The following is a 25,716-nucleotide window of genomic DNA, read 5'->3' as shown; positions in this document are numbered from 1 at the left end:
GTTCTTTACAAGGGTCAATGAAGTTGTTGAATCAGCAACTGAGACTAAGGTTGCTGATGAGACTCTCGAAACTATGCCTCCTATGTTAAGATCAATGGAAGATACTTCAAGCCAAATGGATGCAACTTCAGGGATTCCTCCCCTTGTTTGTGCAATTCCAACATCTATGCCATCGACAAGTGATCTGAAACCGACACAAACCTCTCAGCCTCCTGTGAAAAGAAGACGACTTGATCCGAGGCAGGGAGCACTTATCCAAGAACAAGCGCCACTAGCTCCATCCACAATCACTACCACAACAGCTACTGCACCACCTGTATCAACCCAACAAGGCCCAAGTATGATATATGAAATTGGAACTTTTTCCGCTGTTCCAGGATACTCCCCTACAAGGCCTTCGCTAGATGAAGCCTCCATTAGTCTAGCAAGGCACTTGGCACAACATAGTTCAGAACCTTCCTCACGTGGAAAAGGGATATCTATTGAGGAAGGTCATTCAGGGGATGTTGATCCTGTTGTGTCCAAGCTTAAAGAAGATATTGGCATTCTCAATCAGCAAACTATTGAGAAGGACATTTTGATTGGGAAACATGATGTCAGGATCACTGAGCTTGAAGCAGACAATGCATTGAAGTCCAAACAGATTTCTGATTTGCAAACTAATCTTGGATCCTTGACTGCTTTCTACTTCAGCTTGAAGAACAAATTGTTTGAAGCTTTTGGTGATAAGTTCCAGTCCTTGTTTCAACAGCCTCATGGTATTGAAGATCCTCCCACTGCTCCCGTCCAGCCTTCCAAAAGCAAAAATCATGTTGATCAACCACCCCCAAGAACAACAAGAATTATCAATCTGTTTGAGAAAGAGCCTATGAATACCAATCCCCGGATCACAATTAAACATGGCAAGAGAACAGTCACAGCTGAGAAGAAAGTAGGTTTGTTCTTCATGAAGAACTCAAATGAGAATCATAAAGCAAATGAACCTCGACTCACTGTGACAGATCTTGAAAAGAGAAAATTTGGTGATCAATTTGGTGATTGTACAGGGATCAAAATGTGGGCCTATGATCATGAACTTAAACTGTGGGTGGTTAAGAGAAATTCTGGAAATACACAGTACTACAAAAGCATTCATGACTTCAACTCCTGGATAAAAGTTGATCTCTCTAAACTCTCAAGGGCTCCATTCCACAATCCTTCACAAAATCCTAGTGCTTTCAACTTCAAACAGTTTTTAGATAGACAGGTCAGGGATAATTTCCCCATGATGAAGACAGCGAAAGCTTTGGTTAGAAAAGACAAAGATATTCTAGATCCTGAAACTGACAAACCGATGAAGATAATGTTGTGGCCAGCTACAAACCAATTGAAGGAGATTCCAATCCCACAACATTTTCATGATGGATATCTTGATGATATGGATTTTTGGGACTTTGATGATGAAACAACAACTGCAGCCATAAAATTCAAAAACAGAGAAGGAGTTCTCAGGTTCGTTAGCGCTAAGGATCTTCTGAGATTCAGAGAGATAGAGACATTCACACTTTCGCCCGTCATCAAATCATGTGTAGGAGGGAGATCGTGGAGGTTTGTGCAAAAGAATTTACAGGAATGGTTGCCATAATTATCAAGGATAGGCTCTGGATGGGATCTATGGGAAATTCTGACCTAAGGCTGGTCGAGACACCAAAAGATTGAAGACCAAGTCTATGCTAGCCTCAAACCAAGGGGGAGATTGATAGGTCATAATATAGTGGTTTGGGCTAGGCATCCATCTTGTATAGGTCTTGGTAGGATTTTGGGCTTTGTAATGGTGTTTGTAGTTTGTTGTGTGGCTATGTACGGTGGGACTCGTGTGTACGGCCGTACACACCCTGTGTACGGCCGTACATGGGTGGACGGCTGTACTCGCGTGTACAGCTGGTGGTCCTATAAATAGAGTGTGTCTATGTCAGTTTTAGGGTGACGTATGTGTGTGTATCCAAGGTGTACCTGAAGTTTTTGTGATATTAACGTGTGCATGCTAACTTTAATCTTTATTCTACTCCATTCTTATTCTGATTGATTGCTATCTGTTTGATCACTGGTTTGGATCACTGAAATCGGGACTTACAAAAACTCAGTTTACTCCCACATAGGCCTCACACCCTCACTGACCGTCACCTCCCGAACTGACGCCTACAGACTGGCCCATCGAGGCCTGAATTTGCTCCAGCCCGCGCTTGGACCGAAGTTGTAACTCAATTTCCCATTCCCAGGCTCTAGTAATCATATCTTCCAAAATCCTGCAGCTCGATAGGCTCACAAACTCCCGAATATCATCATGCATCATATCATGGTATCTTGTCTTCTTCATCTCCTCATCTGCAATGTACTGCGGGACCATCAATTCCCTCCCCTTGAACTTGGAGATGATCTCTACCACAGTCTATGTCATCTGGCGAAGGTCATGAAACTCCCTCGCCAACTCATGCACCTCAATAGGTGGTGCAAACTCTACCATGAACCTCATCACAAAATCATCCCAAGACATGGTCTCCACGACCTCTGGTCCTTAGGAGTGACCAACCTCCTCCCACCATTCACGGGCTCCACCCTTCAGAAGGAAAGATGGAAATCCCACCTTTGACCCCTCATGGAGAAAACTAATCTACTGAGTGTTCTCCATGTCAGAAATCGGCCGCCTACTAGAAATAGGGTCCTTCTTCCCAAAGAGCTATGGGGCTTTGCAAGCCTTGAACTCTCGAAGAGAGAGAGTTCTAGCCCCCAACTGACCCGCCAAAATCTCACCATGGAAAGCCCCAAGCCACTAATCCAACAGTTCCATGATCCCCTCCTTGATGGTACCAAACATCACAGGAGACACATCCAAAATACCGCGAGTGATCTCAAGCGAAACGAACTCGCGAATCCTATCATCAACCGGCTCAGCACTAGAGCCTGAACCTGAACCAGAACCAGAACCTCCTCTAGAAGTGCTCATCGTCATACTAAAAAACAACCATACAAAATATCAAATCATATTCAAAGAATCCTCATCCTCCAAGCTTCCTAGAATCTCTATGACTTTCCTTGATTCGAGTACGAATCATGTGCTTTCAGTAGTACGGGCTCAATACTACCTTCCACACCTATCCATACTTTCGTCAAGAATAATCCTGAATCCTCTACGTCACTTTCTCATATTGATACTCCCCATACCCCCTAAAAAATGCACCACTCGCACTAAAGCACTTCCTAGGCTCTCCTAGGATTCCCACCTCACCCTGCTATCAAGTTCTACAAAACTTCTACTAATGCCAGCTAACTACTTCATGAATACAATTACATGAAATAAAATCTAAATAATCATTTGACTAAAAGACTTAACCCTACAACATTTGGACTCAGACAAGAGCTGCACAATAGGGCCAAATCAATCACTCTAAGATTATTTAACATTTTCATCATGTAACTTAACATATTCATTTAACAGTTAACCCACATCAATATGAGTCCTACAAAGCACAAAGCAAGCAACATTCGAGCATAAAAACTATAGATGTCACAAAGCATCAAAAGGAATCCTTCCTAGAGGCATCTCTCCTAATAGGCATTCTAGAATGAAACCCAAAACATATCCTTATGCTAACTTCTAACATGAAAAATAGATAACATAACTGTTGGATTAGGTGTCTAAGCCCATAACTATTTTTGGTATGTACTTGATTTGATTATGAGCATGGTCCTTTTGGGTTGCCTCACTACTAGAAAAACAGCCTTTTACGACGTGCAAACCATGACACCCGGGGATTTATGATACGCAAATGTGTGTGTCCAAAAAATAATGTCATCTCTGCCAAAATTTAAAGGATTTAGGACACGCATTTTTGCGTGCCCTAAAATTAGTGTCTAAACAAAAAAAACACGGAGGACACCTATAATAAAATGTGTTTCGTCTAAAGATGTCGCTTTATAAATTTTAATAGAACGTGCGTTCATCCATAGCGGGGGAAATGAAATCCTATAAAATTAAAAACTTTGCCTTCTTTTTTATCCTCCACTTTTGTTTCCCTCTTGCCCTAATTATCGATGCTCCTTCCTTCCCCCTCCCGACATTGACTGCCGCCTTGCCCTAATTATCCACGCTCTTTCCTTCCTTCCTCACTTGCCTTCTTCTCTCAAATCCTGTAGAGTTGTGAATGTAATCGAGGCCATGAGTGAGATTAGCTACATTCTGAATTCGCGACATCCAATCGGAAAGTATGGTGAAGTTAGGGTTCTTAGAGTTTTTAAGGCAATCGGCAAGGCTAGCACCTTGAACATAAACGTAAACCAAGTATATGCAGCTTCCGGACATTGAAGCACCTCGAAGCTTAATCAGACTCGAGTGATGGCTCTTGCAAATCACAAGAAGTCGAGCCCAAAGCTTAGCCGTGTCAATCTGATGCCGAAGCACGCATCTTTCTTTCCCTTCCCCATATCGACCGCCAACTACTCCCCTCGTACTCCGACCACCGCTATGTGCTCTTTCCTGGTCGTCGACCCTCTCCCATCGCCAACCCTCTACCAACGTCGCACCTTCTTCGGCGCCAACCCTCAGGTATGGGTGGAAAACCCATCAATGGTTGAATCATCATAGATACACGGTAGCATTGCGCTCACAGATCTAAAGCTGTGAACAATGGCGATCCTTGTGGGTCGTTGAGGAACGAACGCGTCGCAATCGATTTGTGAATCGCTGTTGCAATTGTTGTCGGAGTTCTACTCGACTGCATATTTGCAGTTTTATACCCTCATGGTCTCTTCTCTGATTTATCTAATCCCACTTCTCATTTTTGGAGTCGCCGTCTTTCCAAATCGAATCCAAAGGTTCAATTTCCTAAACTCATAGTCACTCATGTTCTATTGTTACACGAAATTACTCCATCTTCAGTATTTTTTTTACTTGTCTGAATGGGTTGCTTAGGAATATAATTTGTTGACTTGAAGATTTGGTTGACTCTGTTCCTGATCCATCTTCTCAATCTCCTCCTATGAAAGTATCCCCTTGTCATTAGCAGTTGTAATATTCTTCTTTTTCCCTATAATCTTGTAATATTCTTCTTTTGCCCTGATGTTCATGAGGTACATAAACATCTATTTTAAGTCTGCATTCTGTGTGAATATAGGACTTACTGTTAAAAGGAGGTGACCCTTGTTTTGGGTGCTTATCAGTTGTTTTATTTGTGCTTAAATTCACAGTATACTTCATTATAATAAAAATATGTCAAAAGTAGTTCATAACTGTAGTATTTTCATTTATTGGCAGTTGGATTATGTTTCATAGGTTTGCGATCAAGATGCATATGCATGCAGTGGTCATAAGTGTTCAGCACAGTCCATGCTTTTCATGCATGAGGTTAGCTGGCAAATGCTCTCATTGATTACGGTATCTTTCCATAAGAGTCATCTCTTCTGTCCTGAAATGCAAGGAATAACAATGTACTTTCATTTGTTTGTGTCGTATAGCATCCTATTTTGATTTATTTCTGTTACAGCATTCTACTTAAAAAAAATCTTATCAAGAAACTGTACATGAAAATTTTGCTATCTACCCAATTATAGAATCATACTTTTATTTTTATTTTTCTTATTAGGACCTTACACTTGGAACTTTTATTTGGGTAGATTTTTTAAGAGTACAATGCTGTAATAGGAAGATCTGAAAGTATTATATATATAGTGTTTGAATTGAAAACATGAGTTTATAGTGTTTGAATTGAAAACATGAGTTTTATAGTGTTTAAATTGAAAACATGTTGTAATAGGAAGATCTGTTATCTACCCAATTGTGAAGATTATTCATATTATATATATATATATATATATATATATATATATATATATATATAGTGTTTGGATTGAAAACATGAGTTTTATGTAGAATTGGATCAAAATATCACTCTTGCGTCAATTGACGGACCTGGCTGCAAGGATGAAGCTTGAAGACTTGACCATTGGTCCAGTTCTTACTGTAAGTGTTTGCTTAATCTGTTCCTAAAGAAAATGTCAAAAAAAAATAGTGAAATGTAACCACTAAAAAATTGTGATGTTTTGATGTTTGCAGTTCACAACGGTAACTATGCTAGATCACATGAAGAAATTGCTTGAGATTCATGGATCAAAGCTATTATTTGGTGTTGAAGAGTTGCAAAACCATTCTATTCCTTCCGTATAGGGTGCTATAAAACCAACAGCTGTATTTGGACCTCGTTACAAAAGAAATATTTGGACCATTTCAGGTAATATTGTTGTACATGCATTGAATTGGATTGAGACAAACATTGCTTTTTCTTGATATCTCTTGTTTGTTAAAAAGACGTGAACGCCCTTCTCATCCTCTGTCATTGGAAATATCCCTTATCACTTGGTTTTGTTTGTCCGGTTATCACTGAGTACAAAGACAGTCAACTCCCACTGGTGTTGGATGTCCTTGAAAAGATGCATGCACATTTAATAGTTGCTGTTGTTCCAAACGATCCATTGTTTGTTCAGGTTTCATTCATGGAATTTTCATTCTGAAATTTTTTTTATTATATTTTTGATATGGCAATGTTGTTTTTAATCTGATTCTGATGATGAGTTGTTGTACACGCATTGAATTGGATTGAGACAACCATTGCTTTTTCTTGATATCTCTTGTTTCTTAAAAATACGTGAAAGACCTTCTCATGCACATTTAACAGCTGTTGTTGTTTCAAACGATCCATTGTGTATTCAAGTTTCATTCATGGAATTTTCATTCTGAAATTGTTTTTATTATAGTTTTTATATGGCAATGTTGTTTTTAATCTGATTCTGATGATCAGTTGTTGAACTTGGTTTCCAGGAGGTGATTGGGAAAATAGTGAACGGAACCACTTATGTTGGACTTAGAGCACGGACAACAGGGGCACCACAGAATCACTCGTGAGTGGAGTAGAAATAAATGGAATTTCCTTTCCTTTTATAAAACAAAACAAAACAAAACAAATCAATGTGTGTTTTGTTCTAATTGCTTTTTATTGTTTCTTTCTGCCATCTACACCCGTTCACAACATTTCATATTTGTTCTAATTGCTTTTTATTGTTTCTTTCAGTTCGTATTTGTGTAAAATGTAGTTGGAAGGTTCAGGGAATTGGCCGATGTATGATGTGGCAATTGAATGAAAGGTTAAAAAATAAGAACATGGTAGAAATATAATGATTTGTATTTTGTCTTAATAAAACTGAAAGTTATCAAGTAAAGAGAGTTTTCTCAATTGACAAACATCTTTTTCTTAGAAGTCAACATTGAAGTTGAAGTTGGTGTTTGTCTATGTGAGCAATTTTCCCACTACAGGTATATATGTAGTGGGAAGAAGCATATATAGCACACCCTGCAACAGAGGAGACGATTAATGATCCCACAAATCCTAAACATTTATGACAATTCCGATATAGCTTGTGTTTTATATGTTTGTTCATATTTGGATAGAGAAGATTTGTTTTTCTAGTTTGATTGATGCTAATAAAGTAACAATTAAACGTGATTTGTTTTGAATATTAGTACATTTACTTTATGAAATGGATTGTTTTGTTATATAAGTATTTTATGTTGCATTATGAGACTTTAAATGTGTTATTTAATTTTAAAATTAGTAAATCTATCAAAAATATATATATTTTTAAAACATTTAAAATTATGACACGCAAAAATGTGTGTCATCTTTCTTTATGATAGGGGATTTAACGATATGCAATGCGAGTCGTAAACGCGCATCGTAAATTTACGACACACAAATGTGTGTCATCTTCTTTATGGCAGGGCCTTCCTTGACACGCATTGTGTGTCGTAAGCGCGCATCGTAAATGCGTGTCGTAAATAGACGACGCGCAAAAGCGTGTCGTCTCTCGTTATGACAGGGCCTTCCTTGACACACATTTGCGCGTCGTCTGAGTGTTTTACAACACGCATTGCGCGTCGTAAAAGGTTGTTTTTCTAGTAGTGCCTTCACTCATGCAACTTGATAGGATGACAAGAGGAGAGAGAGTAGAATTTATTATATGAATAATAAATTCGTACTGAAAATGGTTTTATCAATATATTACAAGATTAATATATTATGTGGATATCATATTATTTAATTAGTATTGATCAGAAATTAATTTGGAATTAATTTAGTGTTCAAAAGAGACTGATTAAATAAAGGGGACTGATATTGCAATTATCTTATAGTTGCTAGTTGGGCTATGGATTCCTAATAGAAAGGGATTGGACGAAATCTATGGAAAGCCCATAAAGATTTCGTCCAAGGGGCCTTCTAGAAGGGTTCCATGGATTGCTTAAGGCCTAAGCAAAGAAATTAGGGTTTCCGACTTAAAACCCTAATAGCCTCAACTATAAATAGACCCTGATACATGAGGAAATCGGCCCTATGCTTCTTGGAGTTGCCCTAGCCAAATTATTCTTCTCTCCCAAGTCATTCTGTTTGCATTGAGTGTTTGTGACTCCATTAGAGGTGCAACACCTGGGGCACTAGGCTTTCAGAAGTCAGGATCAAGAAGGATTAAAGTTGTTATTGCTACATAACAAGAGAGGTAAAGATTCTAACCCTAATCATATCTGATTTTCGAAATATGTATGCTAGTCATAGGGTTATTGCTTTGGTATTCATAGTTTTATGTTCAAATTAGAAAAACCTAGATCCAAAGCAATTAACGTTGCATGTACACCATAGGAATGATGTTATGCTCAAAACCCAACAGTGGTATCAGAGCCTAGGTCGTTTTTCTATTGAATAGATGCAAAAGTGAACTACCAAAAGGATTAAAAAGTCGAAAATTTGTTGTCTGACCGACGGACTTGACGAGTCCAGTTTTGGACTCGACGAGTTGGGCCAACTCGACGAGTCCATAAACGGACTCGACGAGTTGGTTCGGCTGACAGTAGATTTTCGGATTTTTGGCCAAATTTTGATTAGGATAATTACCAAAACTTGTTTTTCTTGCCTAAAATCGATTTTTATGATCGGTAATGGATATCCTTATGAAAATTAACGGATTTGGTTAAATATGGATAATATAGGATTATTTTGATTCAAATATTTAACCTAGTAATTTTTAAAAAGTTTTAAATTACACCCTTTTGGTTTTTTTGTTTCAAATTGAAATTAAAAGTTTTAGTTTTTGAAATTTAAATAGTTAAACCCTAATACTTTGAAAAGTTTCAAAATTTGTCCTCAAGTTTTGGAATTTAAAATTTAATTAAAAAGTATTAATTTTGAAATGTTAAATTCTAAAACCCTAGTACTTTGAAAAGTTCAAATTGCACCCTTATGGTTTTATTAAATTAATTAAGAGTTTAATTAAAAGAGATAATTAATAAATCCATAATTATATGTCTTAAGTTTAGTCAAATTAAAATTCTAATTTATTAAACCACCTAGTATGTTAAAAGTGTAAAATACACCCTTATACTATATAAAATTAAAGGTCTAATATATTATATATATAAGTAAAAGGTCGGTCTTACCATTAGTAGGCCTCATTCACGAAGCTGGTTTATAAGGGGTGTTTAAGGAAGCGGCTTGTAAAATGACCGACATTGGGTATCCACTCTTACCCACCGCACTCTTGACCAGTGGTGGGTCGTTAGCGAACAGGTAGAAGAGGACACAATCTTCCATTATAAGTATAACGAAATACGAAGTAACTAAACACCTTTATAAATTCCCAAATCTTAGTTACTTTAGGAAAAATGTGGAGTTGGTGCTAATCCATGAAATTGCATATTTCACCTTGTTGGTCGTTAGTGGAGTGTGTGTGTGTAACACCCTGTTCCGAAAGGATTCATTATGGATTTCGGAGGCCAAGGCTAGGGGCGTTTTGGTCTTTCAAGGGTTCGGAGGTTATTTGAGAAGTTTTCGGGCCGGGGTGTGTTGTTAGAAGCATGGGGATTCTCGCCACCTTTCTGTGGATATAAAGTTCATCGAAAACGGATCTAGAATGAAGGAGTTATGGCACTTTGAAGATATTGGCAATAATGGCCCTTATGGAGAAAAGTTCGCATGGAAGGCCATGCATGCAATTTGGAACGCGCGTGGGTACGCCCATCGTAATCTGGGTTACGCCCAGCGTAATAGGGTGCATGGTCGCGGGTGCGCGGAGGCGTACGCCCAGCGTACGCTCAGCTTTCCTAAAACCCTAATTTGGGGCTGTGACACTATAAAAGGAACATTATGCTCAAAGGGACCAGCCCCATCTCATCCTTAGGCAGTCTCCACGAAACCTAACCCTCCTTGAGTGTTATTGAAACTTTGGTGGCCATTAAGTGAGCATTTTGGGTGTTGTAAAGCCATTTCAAAACAAGAGAAGAGATTAAGAAGGTGAGTTTCCCTTTGTGTGAATGGGTCTACGGCCACAATGTCGGCCCATGTAGTTATGAGTAGGAAGACTCGGCGGTTAGCCCTAGGCACTGTATGCTAGTATGATATTCAGGACCAAGGTCCGATGTCGGGCGGGTGCCCAAGGATGGTTTGCATGATAGATTATACTTGCCGTCTGTGTGATACTTGTATGTGCCTAGTAGGGAGGTGAGTATGGGCAAGGTCCCGTATCTCATCATTAGCAGAGTATGGACGGGGTTCCATATCTCATTAGTAGCAGAGAAGGGGCGAGGCCCGAGTTAGGAAAGGAGTGAGTGTGGGCGGGGGCCCATATCTCACTATCAGTAGGAGTGTGGACGGGGTTCCATGGCTCACCAGTAGCAGGGCAGAGGCGAGGCCCAAGACAGGCGAGGTCATAGGACAGGGATACAGTAGGGTATGTTCAGTCTATGTGTTATATGCTAGGGTTATATGTTCGTATGTGTTTAGCGGGCGATGCCCAGAGACAGGCGAGTCCTAAGAATAACAGATCTGTATACCGAGCGGGGCTCGAAGCCAGGTGGGGCCTGGGATCGGGCTGGGCCGATGTAGCGGGCGAGGCCTGAAGTAGCGGGCGTGGCCCATTGCTTGCCGTATGTGATTATGCATGGTATGTGGTAGGTTGGGGAACTCACTAAGCTTCGTGCTTACGGTTTTCAGTTTTGGTTTCAGGTACTTCTGGTAGCGGAGGGAAGAGCTCGGGGTGATCGCATGGCACACACCATTGTTTACTCAGCCTGGGATGTTTTACTCTGATAAAATAAAATAATGGGTTTGGACTTGATACTCTGACGTGATATGTTTTGTATGAATGGTTGACACTTGTGGTTTGTTTATTAAATTAAAAACGAAATTTTTGGTATGGATTTTTGGGTCGTTACAAGTTGGTATCAGAGCCTTGGTTTGAGGGATTCGGGCACGCTCTCGGGTGTGTCTGGACTCAAACTGAGGAATTGGTTTGAAAATTTTCAAAAGGAAAATCATTTTTGGAAAAAGAGCTTTGAGAAAAGAAAGGAATTTCTAGAAAAAGAAAGGAGTTTTGAAAAGAGAAAAGAACTTTGAAAAAGAAGAAAAGGGGTGTGGTGCATGCAATCAGCCGAGCTCAAGTTAGTACCCTAAAATACCCATACAATTTATGTTATGATATGCTTATTAGAACTTCATGCTAGATTAGGGCTAAGGATCTAGGAGGATGCCTTATGTGCCTGTTATATGTGTATGAGCTTTATGAATTGCATGCTAGTACAGATTCCAGAGTAGAGGATAGAACAGTTTGATTGGATTATGTGGTTAGTTTATTTCCCATTGTCTGAATGCTGCTTGCTTTGTGCTTGTGGGACTCTTAGTAATGTGAGTTAGCTATTAAGTGAATATGCTAAGTCACATGTGGCACATGCTGGATAATCTCAGAGTGATGGATTTGACCCTATTGCACGCTCTCGTTTGAGTCTAACCGTTCTAGGGATGAGCCTATTACTCGAAAGATTATATGATCTCTGTTGCATGTGGCTATATTCATGAGGTAGCTAGTTGACATTACTAGGAAGTCCTTCAGCAGCTGAGGACGGAGTAAGTTAGAGGATACCCTAGGGCAAGCCTAGGATGAGATTAGTGCTGGGAGCAGTATTAGTAAAAGGGACTTGGTGGAGTCGAGGCAATTCTTGAGGAAAGTACGGATATATGTGGAAGGTAGTATCGGCCCGTACTACTGAAATCAGAGGATCCATACTCGAACCGAGGAGGGCTGAGATGAGACCAGGGAACTGGTAGTATGTGCGGGATCCCTCGATAGTATTGAGTATTCAGATGGTTGTTATGATATATTGAAGCATGGTGACACTTCGGGGTAGACCAGTTGGCGGTTCAGGCGTCGGTGAGGGATCGGGGTCTGGTTCAGGAGCCAGTCAGCTCGAGGAGCAGATGAGAGAGTTTGTATCAGCTGAGGTTACGTGCAGCATTCTAGACCAGACTCCTGTGATCTTTGGTTCGGTCAAGGAGGGTATACTGGAGATTTTGGATGAGAGGCTGGGAGCCTTCCGTACTGAGATGATGGCTTTGGTAGGGGTGCGTACCCTGACATTTCGAGGGTTCAGAGCTTGTGGAGCACCAGATTATCATGGGGCTAGGGACCCTATTGCTAGTAGCAGATGGTTGGCTGATGTCGCCAACGCTTTCCGTACGAGCCGGTGTCCCGAGGGGGACAAGTTCCAACTTGCCTCCTGTCTTCTGAAGGACAGAGCACAGGATTGGTGGGAGGAGGTTGGTCATGCCATTGGGGATGATGCCGCGTTGGACACGATGAAATGGAGCGATTTCTCGACCAGGTTCAAGGCCGAGTTTGTGCCAGTGATTGAGGTGCAGCAGTTAGCACAAGAGTTTCAGGATTTGCGGCAGACTACAGAGACAGTGGCGTAGATCACCGCCAAGTTCAGGGAGAGGGCTCTTCTTGTTCCTCAGTATGTCGCGGATGAGGAGATGAAGAAGGCCCGATATCACGAGATGCTGAGGAGTGACATCAGGGAGTTTGTGAGCAGGTCCAGCTGCAAGATGCTGGAGGATATGATTGCTCGGGCTAGGAAGAGGGAGATCGATCTGGAGCACCTCAAGAAGAGGAATCCGGAGGAGGCTCCGGTAGCCTCAGGTTCAGGCAAGAGACCCAAGGGGTTGGACGTGAGATCGAGGGATCAAGTGCGGCCGCAGTCGTTGTGGCAGGTGTGGTAGGACGCGCGAGGGTGCGTGCAGGAGTGGTAGTGGTGGTGATTCTGGCTGCTTCAAGTGCGGCCGAAATTGTCATTTCAGCAGGGATTGTACTGCTACCACCACTCAGGGATTAGACATGATATGTTTTCATTGCAGTCAGAGGGGCCACAAGAAGGCCCAGTGTCCGAGTTTGTTTCTAGCAGGAAAGGTGATGGCACCTGCTCCTGCGACCATGAGGATCACCGACGGCCATCAGGGCCGAGTAGAGGCGCCTGCAGTGGGGAGCAGGGCTTTTCAGTTGTCTACGGTGGAGGCTCGAGCAGCACCGTACGTTGCAGAATTCTATTTCTCTTCGTGTTCGGTTCATATGCCATCTGCATACCATGGGTTTTCGGGCGATAGTTCATAGCAATACCCCCCTCCTTTTTGGGCTGGTTTCCGAGACGCAGTCGACGTAGCAGGTGAGAGTGGGACTCGGGAAGTCTCTTGTTAGTCTGTGCGAGTGGTTCGGGTTTGGTATTGTTTAGTTTTGGGGCTTCAGCGGTGGTAAGCGTGGCTGGCAGTAGATCGATCTTAGGATAGAGAAAAGGATTGGGAATCCTTTCCAAGCTGGAACCTGTAGGGATCTAGTTGAATCGAAGTGGGGGAGCATTATCCCAATAGTTAGTAGCTGGAGTAGGAGCGCAACTTGGATGCGTTCACCTCCTGACTAAGAAGGAAAGCAGCTGAGGTAGTCGTTTGGTTTGAGCAGCGGGGAGTCAGGAGTTTGAGAAACATCCTGACGTTGAATTCATGTATTCGCAGTAGTAGAGGACTGGTTTGGGAAACCAGGTTGTTGTTTCCCGGTAGCACGCGAGTTAGTCAGGATGTTAGCCTGTGGAGCGCTCATTGTTGGACGTTTTTCAGGCTGGTAGCCAGTAGTTAGAGGAGTGTGGGCGGGGGCCCGAATCTCCTAGTTAGCAGGGTGTGGGCAAGGCCCGTATCTCCTAGTTAGTCGGATAGAGATCGAGAAGGGATAGTTTGTTGAGGATTCAGGATGGTTTAGGACCCGCGTAGCCCTAGATAAGTGAGTTTGGGGGTTGGGTCACTCAGTAGTATGGTTTGGGTGGGACCCGTGGGCGAGGCCCTCGCGATAGTAGCAAGGCAAGTGGGGCTTGATGGAGAGACCACTCTAAGATATAGTCTGGGGTGAGACCCGAGGGCGAGGCCCGTGAGATTCTAACATTGCAGGTGGGACCTGGTTGAGGCCTTAGAGTTAAGTTAGGGGATCAAGGATCCCAGGGATTAGGGAGCCAGAGTAGCTAGGTAGATAGAGCGGTTTTTTATAGCTAACCGAAGTTTCTTCGGAGGTCGCTGGGAGCGACTGAGAGCTTGAGCTTGGGTTCGATGACCGGAGGGAATCCAGTATTCTGGTTGGTGGGCAGAAAGGTTCGGACCTAGGAGGTCCCCGTTCTTTCGGGAAGAAGACAAAAGGCAACATGGTGTTCGGGTAGAAGTGTCTATCGTGAAGGTTCCAGTGTGCGAAGTAGCTTGGGAATTTGCGGAAGTTTGAAGTTCGCCTTCTTCAGAATGGAAGACCAAGTCGGTTTTCAGTATCTTAGGGATGTTGTTTCGCGTGTATAATCTTTGGTTGCGTTCCGAAGATTAGTTGATGGAGCATGGGTGCTAGTAAGGAAAGACTTCGAGGACGAAGTCTAGTTTAAGTGGGGGAGAGTTGTAACACCATGTTCCGAAAGGATTCATTATGGATTTCGGAGGCCAAGGCTAGGGGCGTTTTGGTCTTTTAAGGGTTCGGAGGTTATTTGAGAAGGTTTCGGGCTAGGGTGTGTTGCTAGAAGCGTGGGGCTACTCGCCACCTTTCCGTGGATATAAACTTCAGCGGAAACGGATCTAGAATGAAGGAGTAATGACACTTTGAAGATATTGGCAATAATGGCCCTTATGGAGAAAAGTTCGCATGGAAGGCCATGCATGCAACTTGGAACGCGCGTGGGTACGCCCAGCGTAATAGGGTGCATGGTCGCGGGTGCGCGGAAGCGTACGCCCATCGTACGTTCAGCTATCCTAAAACCCTAATTTGGGGCTGTGACACTATAAAAGGAACATTATGCTCAAAGGGACCAACCCCATCTCATCCTTAGGCAGTCTCCACGAAACCCTAACCCTCCTTGAGTGTTATTGAAGCTTTGGTGGAGATTAAGTGAGCATTTTAGGTGTTATAAAGCCATTTCAAAACAAGAGAAGAGATTAATAAGGTGAGTTTCCCTTTGTGTGAATGGGTCTACGGCCACAATGTCGGCCCATGTAGTTATGAGTAGGAAGACCAGGGGGTTAGCCCTAGGCATTGTATGCTAGTATGATATTCAGGACCAAGGTGCGATGTCGGGCGGGTGCCCAAGCATGGTTTGCATGATAGACTATACTTGTCGTCTGTGTGATCCTTGTATGTGCCTGGTAGGGAGGTCAGTGTGGGCAAGGTCCCGTATCTCATCATTAGCAGAGTATGGACGGGGTTCCATATCTCATTAGTAGCAGAGCAGGGGCGAGGCCCGAGTTAGGAAAGGAGTGAGTTTGGGCGGGGGCCCGTATCTCATCATCAGTAGGAGTGTGGACGGGGTTCCATGGCTCACCAGTAGCAAGGCAGGGGCGAGGCCCAAGACAGGCGAGGCCATAGGACAGGGATACAGTAGGGTATGTTCAGTCTATGTGTTATATGCTAGGGTTATATGTTCGTATGTGTTTAGCGGGAGAGGCCCAGAGACAGGCGAGGCCTAAGAAAAATAGATCTGTATACCGAGCGGGGCTCGAAGCCAGGAGGGGCCTGGGATCAGGCGGGGGCGATGTTGCGGGCGAGGCCCGATGTTGCCGGCGAGGCCCGAAGTAGCGGGCGTAGCCCAGTGTTTGCCGTATGTGATTATGCATGATATGTGGTAGGTTGGGGAACTCACTAAGCTTTGTGCTTATGGTTTTCAGTTTTGGTTTCAGGTACTTCTGGTAGCGGAGGGAAGAGCTCGGGGTGATCGCATGGCACACACCATTGTTTACTCAGCCTGGGATGTTTTACTCTGATAAAATAAAATAATGTTTTTGGACTTGATACTCTGACGTGAGATTTTTGTATGAATGGTTGACGCTTGTGGTTTGTTTATTAAATTAAAAACGAAATTTTTGGTATGGATTTTTGGGTCGTTACAGTGTGGTTAACCGGCATATTGATTAGCTTATAGATATCTTCGAGAGTACCAAGCTAATTTTCATGGTTATCCACACCTTGTTTGTGATCCTCGGCATCCCAGTCGCAAACATGAAGGGCATAATCGAGATTAAACATGTCATTGAAAAGTTCAATGAATCTCAAAAGATGTAGGAGTTTCAATTCATTTAAAAACGTAAGTTTCAATTTTCATTTTCATGGTGGAATTGGTAAATCGTCATTTACCTACCTTCAAATATTCTGCAATTGGATTACGGCATCCCTCTTTCGAATTGTAGAATATTGTGTTGGGTCCTAGCCTTATTATTTCATTTGGGTGTTATATTAAGGATCCAATCAACTAACTTGAATTTCTCCCATTTTGTAGATGTCAAACTCTAACAAGTATGGTCTTCCTGAACCCTTTGGAAAATGCTTTCCACAAAAAGATGATGTTCCACGATTGGATCATGGAAATGGAAATCATGTTTCACTACCTCCACCTCCTCCTATAATTTTCCCTGACCCACATGTTCGAAGACTTGAAAATTTCAAGGTCACTCAAGCCCTATTGGAAAGCAAACACGAAGATGGAAAGTATATATGTGCTCACGTCGTGGAGATCAAGTTGCATATTGACAAGTTGAGAATGTTGGGTGTCGATGTCTCAAGGAAGCTGGTTGTTGACTTGGTTCTTCAATCACTTCCTGACTCATATAGTGAGTTCATTAGAGAGTAGTATATGATGGACCAGGACATGACCCTCATTGATCTTACCTATTTGCTTATTATTGATGAATCAGAAATGATTTGGCGCACCGGTCAATTGAATTTGACTGGTAGATCAACCTCCCAAACTTCCATGGACATTGACAATGTCAACATTGGAAGTCCAGAAAAGTCTTTTCTTCCCAATGGAAAGGGATCGGCCAAGGTCAAACCGTTTGACCGGATGGTAAAAAGAAAGGCTGAATCTGAAATTGTCCCATGTGCTATTCCAAAAGAGTCTGTTTGCTTCTATTGCCAAGAGAATGGGCACTGGTTACAAAGCTGCCATATCTATCTGAAGGATCGAAAGGATGGGAGAGTCAAGATGTATGACTCTGCTTCAGGTAAAATCCACTATCTAACTCTATTAAGTTTCTGTTTGTAGATTCTTAATACATGATGTGATAAGATTGCATTTTCATGTTTTGTAGGATCGAAGAAAAGAAAGGAAGCTTAAAGGAAGAAGCATGCTGAGTCTGATCGCGAATAAATGGATTTCGATCACATGGTTTGATGATCGGATTTTTGAGCTGCTACTAAGGAGTTATGATAGATTGCCTAGGAACATTTAGTATCATAGTTTCCATTTGTAATTGCGTTGTAAGGACAAGTTTTTTTCCGCGTTTTCATGAATAAAATAAATTTTGATTTTTATCTTATTTATATTTCCTTGCAATGGCACTTGTGAAAGTTGATGTTTGTATGTTTCTATTATTAGCAATATTGAAATGGATGTGATTCTTTATTATGTTATTTTTTATAGTGACGGAAATTTACTAAATAAGGAAAGATTCTCATCGCTCAAATTTCAATTGGACAGAAACTTGGAATCATACAACTTGTTTTGTGTGATGAATGAGAACCTTCGTATTTGGAAAATTAAGACTAATTCCTTGACAAAGAGTCAAGTGAAGGACTAGGAGATCTAGTACACATTTTTGTGTATTGGTCAGGTCCACCACAAATAACAATGAAGGCTATTCGTCATGTTTTACTAAAGGTTTAGTAAATATGGTTATGCTTACAAGATTAGGTGTAATTCTGAAACATTGGAAAAGTTTCATTGAATGGCAGAACAAATAAGAAGAATCAATTAGGCAGAGAGATAAAAAGTTTCTCCAATCTGAAAAGAAGGGAGAGTACTTTTGTATCGTGTTTTATGATCATCTTAGTGATTATAGAACCATATCACAATTGATCCCCTAAGGACACCTTAGTACACTAGCATGACTAAGAAGAGGAATCGGGAATTGTTGAAATGGTTAAATCAAAAAGGTGAATCATACTTCGAACCAAAATCGAGTCTTAGAGTCATACTCCAAGATTGTGACTTGAGTGACACAATCTTAAGAAGGTTTATAACACTCATCAAATGTAGAGTAGAAAATTTTCTTACTCTTGTGCATTTGAAATTGGTAAGTTGTGATGTCTTGGATAAGACAAAGACCAACTAAGATCAATTGTGTAGAGTGTTTGTCTTGATAAGAACTTGCACTAACTCTTGAATATTTTTCTGTCAAGGAATGTTTCTTGACAAGAGAATCTTATATGTCAAGAGGTCAGTGGGATTCTTAATGATCTTGAAAGGTTTCAAGAGCTAATCAAGAGTAAACCGATTGTTAATCACTAGCACACGACTTGAGGTTTATAACCTATCGTGTTGACATATTCTTGTTTCTGTGCCAATTCTAGTTGGAATTGACTATGCATGTGAGTTCTATGAGTTCTCATTTGGTTGCATAAGGCAAATCATCCTAATCAGTGAAAGTTCATTGATCAGTAAGGATAAACAACTTGGAAGACATGGTAGGCCCTTGTGCTGCCAAGTGGCAAGAAATTAAGATTGAGCAAGTTCAGTTTGTATTACTTTTTCATAAACCTTGTCTAATGATAATGTTTGGAAATGACAGATTCACATGGATAGGAACACATACACCATAAAATCTAAGTGGCAATGTTTATCTCCGCTTCATGAAAATGATTGTATGGAAACGCTTTCACTAAGAAGATTTTAAGGAGATAGCGATTATGTAAATTGTATTCTCAAATTAGATTATGATTACGGCATCCCTTTTCATAGTTCGAATTGTGAGATTTGGCAATTAGTTTAAACATTCGGGACTTACTGCTGTAAGTTTTGAAATAGTTTAGACACACCTGTGAGCTATCTAAGGAAAGGTGTATGAGTTTGAGAAGCATAGATAAAGGCTTATCGAAGCATCTCGTATAAAAAATATAAACTTCGGAAAGTAAGTCAATAGGTATTGTTTTCTAGAAGTCCAGCTGATTTCTGAGTACATGTCAAAGCTAGTGGGAGCATAAGTGTTATGCTGATAATTATCATGTTAGTGGGAGCATGATTATTATGTTGCGAGTTAGCAATGTTAATTATAGAAAACAAAAGTTTCAATTCGCAAAGTTGCAGAGGTTGAAAGGTTGTTTTGTTATAATTAAGGGAGAGAATATTATATACTTCATTTCAAATCTAAAAGCTTAGATCGAGAAATTTTAATCAAATTTAGTCAAAGGACATATATAAATGTTATGTCGAAAATATTCAACATAAGGGACTTCTACATATGGAAATATTATAGCAAGAGACTGGTAAAGTATCATGTCTTCATGAATTGTATCCCATACGCTTCGGGTATAGGATCGATTACATATGTTGTAATATTCGACCGTTCTGATTTTCCATATGCCTAGGGCATTAAGAGGGAAAAAGGACCAGAACCGGATATGACTAAAATAATTAAACAACTGTCAAGGACGATCTGAGGTTCGCTAAGGATTGATCGCTTATGGGCAGTTAGAAGTATAGTAATGGATGGTCCATATTGGCATTATTATGAATAGATAGGACCTTATTAAGAATGAGTTGTCATATGGGAAATATGGAAATGTTTCCATAATTGGAGTTGGATATTGAGAATCTATGTACATTAGAAACTTTTATGCAGGAAGGATGTTCAAAGGAATGTACTTTGAATGTGAGACTTCATATCTATGGATTTGTCTTGTAACAATCTCCAATAGAGCACTTTGTAATTTCATTGGTAAAGTCTTGGTGACTTAGGTGCTATGACATTACAAAAGGATCATTGCATAAAATGTTAGAATCTAACATATTCTAATAGTGGCAAGAATTTGGTATTCTTACACTTGTGATAAGGATTAGGAATTGTGAAATGAGCATCATTGGAAATGTTTTCAATTGATCTATTTCACAAAGTAAGGATCATAGGTAAACATGGTGTGCATGCTTGGAGCATGGGACAACTATTGTTATAATTCAAGTATAAAGTTGATTATCCGAAACATTATACAAAGAATAATGTGCAATCGATATGGTGATTAAATAATAAGTGTTATATTTATGCTCAAAGTGATGAGACCATGTTGGATTCGATTATTCTTGTGTTTCACTTCACATGTTTTGACTTCCCGAATAATTAAGTTATTCAAACATCAACAGTCAATCATATTTTGAAAGTAGGTAATGAGGTAAGACTGTCATGAATATGACTGTAGATTGTCTAAAGTGTTTAGACATAGCAAAAGTATGTTGCAGTGTTCATGAGTGCTCCTGAAATAAGATTTGAATATTGGATTAAACCCACGCTCACTTGAATCACTTCATGGATTTTATCACGAGTGATTAGACAGAGACGATAATATCTTATATTCTTGAAACGGAGAGATATGAGTTGCAGTTTACAAGTCGGTTGCACATTGATAATACGTAAACGCACTAGCAACTTGGTGTTATAAAACATATTGTTGTTTGTGATTTGATGAGCACATAGAGCAAGCATATGAGTCGAAGTTTATCCGTTCCTTTTATCCAAAGTGGATAAAAGCGATATCTTTGAGCCCCTCGATGATTTAGTGATGACACCCTAAAGCGTTTGGCCAAGCCTGGACTGATTTGATTTGTTCAATTAATCAGTCGTCTTAAATCGGAAATCGGGAAACAACACATGAACAGAGAGTATAATTAAAATCCATGTCTCAGTTCATATGATATCTTGAGAATGGAGGAATATATGATCCCTTATCTAAAGGACGCGTTGCTGATAAGATCAGAGTTCAACAGCGGTTTTTGAAAGCTACGATTGCTAATCAGATTCTGAAGTCATACTTGCAAAATAGTTATTAGACTTATCCAAGTGGAAGACTGTTGGATTAGGTGTCTAACCCCATAACTATTTTTGGTATGTACTTGATTTGATTATGAGCATGGTCCTTTTGGGTTGCCTTCACTCATGCAATTTGATAGGATGACAAAGGAGAGAGAGTAGAATTTATTATATGAATAATAAATTCGTACGGAAAATGGTTTTATTAATATATTACAAGATTAATATATTATCTGGAAATCATATTATTTAATTAGTATTGATCAGAAATTAATTTGGAATTAATTTAGTGGTCAAAAGAGACTGATTGTAACATCCTGTTTTAAGAAGAGTAATTAAATAATAAATCAGGAACCCCGGGAAGTAGTGATTATGATTATTTTATATTATTAGAGCTCAAAATTAAACAATAATTAGTGGGGTGTTGGTTTCAGGGAGCCAAATGACAAGATTTGAATCTCTAGGGGTTAAAGTGTGATTGTGGGACTTAATTTGTAAAGATTTTCATAAGTCAAGGACTGATTGGTAACATTTTGGACTTGAATTGTAAGGATTTTTAGAAGGAGGGGTTAAATGGTAATTTATGGATTTTATTTTGAGAATAATTTGTAGAGGAGGGGTTGTTTTGTAATTGTTGGACTTGTAATGAAGAGAATTATGGGAGAAAGGGTTTAAAGGGTAAACTAAGGATTTGTTTTGAAAGAAAAGGGAAGAGAGGGACTACTTCCGTCAAAATGGATCATAGTTTGTATGGAATGGGTATAACTGTTCCATTGCTCATACCCTAACCCTAACAACACCATCTCCAGTCGCCACCTTCACCACCTTGTCTCTCCAGCCGCAGCTACCCCCTTCTTCCCAAATTTCCGACGTCGCTACCCCTCTCTTCGTTGAGTCACAACCATCGTCGAGCACCACTACCACAACCCATGCCAGCTGTGACGTTGTGAATGGCCAGAGAACGCTGGAGCGCTGCCGTCAACCACGTAACCAACCACCGCTGCTAATCTACGACCGGATATGTGCTAATCCCATCAGAGAGGAGCTTCCAGGACCGTGAAGACCGTGGGTGGTTATCACCACCATTTTTCCGACACTTCAGCCCCTTCGACGCCATCAGATGACGCAACACGGCAGTCGTCGGCGTTTCCCGATGACCCCATTGCTTTCCGTTCAGAAATCGCTACCTTAAGCCACCAGGTGGGTGGCCGGAGTCCTTTCGCGAGCTAGACAGCGTCTGTATGTGTTGGGTCTGGCCGGAAATCCGCTGGAACCACCATGGCAGCCAACCATGGTGGTTGTCGGCCGGATACTGCTCATCTGCCACCACCAGCCGCCGCGTGGTGGTGGCTGTCTTCGTGTCATTGCGTGTGTGTTATTTATGAGTTGTGTGTGTGGATATTGTTGTAATTGTAATTGTATCGAAATAATTAAAGAAAAGTATAAACCACTACCGTAGGGTGGTGGTTGCCGCCACCGGCCGCCGTGTCGGGTGGCGGTGTGCTTTGATTGCGTTTGGACCTCGGTTGGGATGATTGGACAAGAATGGGCCCAATGAAACCCTAGTGGGCCCAATGAAACCCTGATGGGCCCAATAAGGCCCAAAGTGACCTAAAATCCCAACCAATGGACTAATGGGCTAGTATTGGGTTTGGAAAACCCTAAGAGCATAAAACCCTAAATTATGGGAATTGTTTAGGACACACACGAGAATTAATTATTAAACCTAAAATAATAATTAATAATCATTGGCAAACTAACTTAAGGCAATAATGGACTTAATGGATTAAGTCCTTAATGGATTAAGTCCTTAAGGGGTTAAGTAAGAAACACTTAACCCTAGTCATCATTTCATGTGAAAGCCCTAATCTCACTCGGGCCTTGAATTGGGCCTTCCTATTGGGTTTTGGCGATTGGACTATTGATGGGCCATCCAAGAACAAGTTAATGGACCAAAGTAATTAGATGGGCTTTAGGATAAGGCCCATGTGAGGACTTGGGCCCAATTTTCCATAGATGGGCCATACTTGGGCCTTTATGATTATGCGATAATGGGCCATGGGAATTGGATTGGAATAATTGGATGGGCCTTAAGGAAAGACCATGTAGAGGTCTGGGCCCAATTTGGAAAATTGGGCCATAGGTTGGGCTTTAGCCATTATTTGACTTTTGGGCTTTTGTGGTGTGAGTTGGACCTTGGGCTTGGAACCCAATTATTAATTGGGTATTGTTTGATGTCGACAGTTCGGGAATCTGTCAACCAGCAGCTGGAGTTGTATCTGCAGGACTTCAATAGTGCCAGGGGAGTTATCCTCACTATACTAAGGGGTCTAAGGCACCAAGGCCGGCCCATTGGATTGATATCCGAGTAGTTGTTATGATAAGTAGGTGTTAGATATGCATGCTAGTTGGATATGCGAGTTTGGTAGGCTCGTAGGACTACCTCTGATATTATTGATTATTGGTATGTGCATTTATCTGTTACATGAAGACATGTTATGTGGGATGGGTTGAGGTTGTACTGCTCTGTGCGGTAGCCAACAAACCCTAGGAGCATTCCAGATACGAGCTGTGGGCCCGGTAGGCAATCCATACTCGTACTGTGGGCTCAGGAGCATTCCATATACGGGTTATGGACCCAGTAGGCAATCCAGACTCGTAATGTGGGCTCGGTGGCAATCCAGATGTGAGCTGTGGGCCTGGTAGGCAATCCAAACTCACATTGTAGGCCCAGGGGTAATCCAGCCTGTAAAGCTGTGGACCCATTACATGCTGTTCAGTTGGTTATATTATGATATTGTTGACATGGTTATGTGGACTGTATGTGTATCGGTATTTTGGGGGTAACTCACTAAGCTCTAGGGCTTACAGTTTCAGTTTATTGTTTCAGGTACATCAGGGGATGGTGGCAAGGCAAAGGCGTGATCGTAAAGCTCCTCACTTTTTATGACTTTGTTTCTGGGATACTCTGATATGATACATTTTGAAAACAAGTTTGTAATAGTTAATGGATTTGAAATGTTTTTAAAAGTTTAAATTGGCTTGAATTTTATGGGTATTACAAGTTGGTATCAGAGCCTTGGTTTGAGTGAATTGGAGGAACACTCGTGTAGTCTCAAATCAAGCAAAGGATTTTCAAAATGATTTTTCAAAAGGTTTTCAAAATAAGTAAAGGAGGATGTAGGGTGTACGATCAGCCGGAGCCAGTAAGTAGACCCCAAAATACCATACAGTTATTTGATTGTGTGATATGTTAGAACAGCATGCTAGTGCTAGGCTAGGGATCTTCAGGAATTGCATGATAGAATTGCATGATTACATGATGTCTGCTAGTCTAGGGTTTCCTTTATATGAGATTGACATCATTACTGTAGTTGCTTAGTGTATGCATCACGGTCGTACATAACTAAGATCTTATAGCCTGAGAATGTTTGGTTTGGCCTTATTTCCTGTTCTTGTTTGATGAAGGGCTTAGGGTAGGATCAGGTATTCGAAAGTCTATAGGGTCCAACGTTATGTATGGTTAGCATACACGAGTGCTGCAGGGTTGGTGGAAGTTTCATGGGTGGATCATGAGAGGCCGGGAGGCCAGTTATGAGGTAGATTAGCATTCCTCTAGGATTGAGGATTGAGCGCTTTCTATGTCTATGTATTTAGTTAGGGCGTTGTGGTGATACTTGAGACAAATATGGGTAGGTGTGGAAGGTAGTATGGGCTCGTACTACTGAAAGCACAGGTCCCATACGCGTAGCAAGGAAGTCACAACCCCTAAGGTTGGGTAGGGAGTTGGTCCCATGTCATTATATGGATTATCAGAAATCTTTCTGGTGTCTTACCAGAATAGTGGATACGAGACATCTTGAGACCGGATCCAGGTTAGGATCAGGAACTGGCAGCCAGGATAAGCCAGCATTGTCAGAGGACCGTGTTAGTGAGATCATTCAGGAGGAGGTGATCGGGGTTATCCGGGAGCAGTTGTCGGAGATGTTGAGTCTATCAAGACCACCACGGTTGAGTATTTCGACGAGCACTATGCAGCCATTGCCGAGACGATTGTCGCAGCAGCTACAACAGCTGTAACGACGGCAGGGGGAGGAGATGGTCGAGCTTTCTAGTATCCGGACTTGTTATTGGGACATATTCTGATGAACAGAGAGCTGCAGTTACTTGGGATCAGGGAAATGTTCCGTACACATTGCTTTCCGCAAGTTGAGCGGGAGAGGCTGGCTTAATAGTTTCTGGATTTTAGGCTTCGGGGGTTTGTTCGAGGCCGAGATTCGAGTTGCGGGAACTCCGGAAGAGGTGTGACGGTTATGACCAGCTGGAGTTTTGCAGCTGGAAGTAGAATGGCTAATTGATGGATTGAGATGTTCTTTTCTAGGGTAGGGATTTTTCCCTTTCAGCTTTTCGAGCTCGAAAGAGTGAGCAGGCTTGTGACCCCAGGATCAGGTTGTCACATCCCCAAAATCATGGCCAGAAAAGACCGATTTAGTTTATGCTTTTAAAATAA

Source organism: Lactuca virosa, chromosome 3 (assembly GCF_052849685.1).
Source record: "Lactuca virosa cultivar CGN04683 chromosome 3, Lactuca_virosa_CGN04683_v6, whole genome shotgun sequence".
Lineage (NCBI taxonomy): Eukaryota > Viridiplantae > Streptophyta > Magnoliopsida > Asterales > Asteraceae > Lactuca > Lactuca virosa.
Note: the sequence above shows the minus strand (reverse complement) of the source record.